General features: G+C 37.4%; 1 pseudogene; it reads left to right on the forward strand.

Annotated features, from left to right (window-relative positions):
• The first annotated feature begins 1,163 nt into the window (after positions 1-1,163).
• On the forward strand, positions 1,164-2,113 carry LOC113613964 (olfactory receptor 10R2-like; annotated as a pseudogene).
• The last annotated feature ends 1,428 nt before the right edge of the window (positions 2,114-3,541 follow it).

The following is a 3,541-nucleotide window of genomic DNA, read 5'->3' on the forward strand; positions in this document are numbered from 1 at the left end:
TATGGAAACCCCATACTGATCCCACAAGAAATAGAATTTGAATGCAGTCATTTTTGCTGGAAAAAAGAAGAACACTGGGGGCTTCCCTGGGGCTTCCCTGGTGGCGCAATGGTTGAGAGTCCATATATTTACATTTTATATGTAAATATAACCTCTCAACCACTGCACCACCAGGGAAACCCCTAGTCTGCCCATTTTTAAACTGCATGCTTCTTTTATTTCAATTGTAAGAGTTATATGTATATTCTGGATACAAATTGCTTATCAGATATATGTTTTGCAAATATATTATTCTCTGTGTGGTGTTCTCTTCATTTTCACAGTTGTACTTTTTGAAGTGTATATTTCTGGACTCTAAATTCTAACCATTGTCTATATGTATAATTATATGCCAGTGTCATACTTTCTTGATTACTGCATCATTAAGGTAAGTTTTGCAATCAGAAAGTATAAATCCTCCATCTTTGCCCTCCTTTTTCACAATTATTTTGGCTATTCTAATTCCTTTTCATAGTCATTTTGTGATCACTTTGTCAATTTTTACAAAAAAAGTTTATGATGAATATATAGATCAGTTTGCTCATAATTGCCCGTAGTAATGTTGAGTCTTACAACCCATGAACATGGATATCTCTTTGTTTATTTAGATTTTCTTTAATTTCTCTCAACAACATTTGGTGGTTTTCTGTGAATATGTCTTGCTCCTCATTTGTTAAGTTTAATCCTAGTTTTTCATTCCATTAAATAAGGAATTATTTTCTTTTGTTCATTTTTGCATTGTGTGTTCCTCCTTGTAGAAGGCAGAACAATGTCCTTCCAAAGATGTCCATGTATCAATCCCAGAAACATGTAAATTGGTTAGGTTACATGAAAAACGGGAATTAAGGCTGGAGATAAAATTAAGTTTGCTAACCCTGTGCCCTTCAGATAGAGATTATTTTATATTATTTGGGTGTGACTATGTAATCACAGTATTCTTAAAAGTGGAAGACAGAATCAGAGTTGGGGAAAGATATACAACTTTCCTGGCTTTGAAGAAGGCGGAGGGGGACCATGAACCAGAAGCTGCTAGAAACTGGTAAAGGCAAGATCTTTCCAACACCTGAAGAAAGACATATGAGCCTACATACCCTGCATATAGATTCCTGTATCCATGTACCTGAATGCATTTACTTCCCTTTTCTTTACAGGTCTTGGGAGAGAACCTCACCATGGTCACTGAGTTCCTGTTGCTGTGTTCTTCAAGCCTTGGTGAAATTCAGCTTGTCCTCTTTGCGGTTTTCCTTTTTCTGTACCTAGTCATTCTCAGTGGCAATGTCACTATTGTTAGTGTCATCCTCCTGGAAAAAAGCCTCCACACACCAATGCACTTCTTCTTCAGAATTCTCTCAACATCAGAGAGATGCTATACACCTTTGTCGTCTTACCCAAGATGTTCATCAGTCTCCTTTCTGTGGCCAAGACAACCTCCTTCACCTGTTGTGCCATCCAAATGTTCTTCTTCCTTGGTTTTGCTATTACCTACTGCCTGCTATTGGGAGTGATGGGCTATGATCATTATGCTGCCATTTGTCAACCTCTGCATTACCCTATCCTTATGAGTTGACAGGTGTGTGGAAAATTGGGAGCCACCTGTGGGATTGGTGGGTTCTTGGCCTCACTAACAGTAGTGTATTTAGTTTTCAGCCTTCCTTTCTGTAGTGCCAACAAAGTCAACCATTATTTCTGTGACAGTCATTCATCTGGCTTGCACAAATACAGATGTTCATGAGTTTGTCATATTCATCTGTGGGGTTCTTGTACTTGTGGTCCCATTTTTATTCATCTGTGTTTCTTATATCTGCATTCTGAGGACTATCCTGAAGAGTCCCTCTGCTGAAGGCAGACAGAAAGCCTTTTCCACCCATGCCTCTCACCTCACTGTTGTTATTATTCACTGTGGTTTTGCTTCCTACATCTACCTGAGACCAACAGCAAACTATGTGTAATGGTGACATACACTTTTATCACTCCATTATTAAATCCCATGGTATACAGTCTCAGAAACAAGGATGTCCAAGTTGCTATTAGAAAAGTGTTGGGGAAGAAATGATCCCTAAAATTATTTAATTGAAATATTATATTTCAGATTCTGTAAAAAACATAGTTCTTCTACTATAAAGAATGTACTTCCAGGGCTTCCCTGGTGGCGCAGTGGTTGAGAGTCCGCCTGCCGATGCAGGGGACGCGGGTTCGTGCCCCGGTCTGGGAAGATCCCACATGCCGCAGAGAGGCTAGGCCCGTGAGCCATGGCCGCTGAGCCTGCGCGTCCAGAGCCTGTGCTCCGCAACGGGAGAGGCCACAACAGTGAGAGGCCTGCGTAACGCAAAAAAAAAAAAAAAAAAAAAGAATGTACTTCCACATCTTTTTAACTGAACATTTTTATTTTTTGAGAGTAGTTGGCACATTTTCATCTCTCAGCTTTTGTACCTCAATTGCAATACAGAAAAGCTCACATTAGTGTCACTTATGTGACACTAATGTCTGCTTTTCCTCTAGAATAAGATGTTATTATGAGGTTTATTGGTAAATATTGAGTTTGGAATGTTATTGTTTGTAAAAATAGTCAAATAGTTGGCCTGACCAGTGTTATGACCATAGTTAATCATTTTAATCACTCTAGTCCACATATTACAGCAGAGAGTATTTTGAAAGCAATATCCAAACATGAAATTATCCTCATGAACATGAGTGGGAGAAGACTTGCTTACAATTTAAGGAGTTTACAGAATATCTAAACCCATTCATAGACCCAATTCATGATAGTCCTTGCCTCATGGCCAATCTTATCTAAATCGCTTCACTCTATTTTTACCATTTAATCTTTTCTTTTCTACTTTTGACATTTTGTTATAATGTTCCTTTTTACCTGTTTGAGAAATTATTTATATCATCCTGTCACAGATTTTATGTTTTATAATTTGAAAATAATGACAGGATACATTAATTGGCATTTTGCATCTACCCACTAGATTTTCTTCCTGGATGTAAATGTCCCTTCAATGGTGAATTTCACAAAAACTCACCATGGGGTAAAAAGATATTCTATTCTGGTTAGGACAGCACATACAATTAACTAGAGTAGTTCTGTTTTATTACGTCACATGCATTAAAAAAATTAAGAGGTGCAATCTAAAGTTTCTGAATATAGAGTATGTAGACATTAGGAAATTAAATTCTATACTGCAGGAAGTTGTAGTAGTTAAATAGAAAGCTCCAGAAACAGACTTTACACTTAATGCCTTGATCAACTTTCATAAAAAGTGGCTGTTTTGTGTCCAGCACTAGTGCTTGGACTATTTTCTACAGCAGCCTGATGCTAAAGTGCTTTTTAAAATTTTTTGTGTATCCTACTTTGTAGGTCTAATTTTCTATTATCCTCTTCACGTGTGGGCCCACTGAATAACTTTTTAATTTAGCTCTTATCTTTTTTTTAGTGTTTCTATAGTGAACAGCCTTAGAAGAGAGTGATATTGTTATTCTTTGGAGACAAGTGTGCTTA

Source organism: Aethalodelphis obliquidens, unplaced genomic scaffold, assembly GCF_003676395.1.
Source record: "Aethalodelphis obliquidens isolate GAN/ISIS:26980383/991018 unplaced genomic scaffold, ASM367639v1 scaffold90, whole genome shotgun sequence".
Taxonomy (NCBI): domain Eukaryota; kingdom Metazoa; phylum Chordata; class Mammalia; order Artiodactyla; family Delphinidae; genus Aethalodelphis; species Aethalodelphis obliquidens.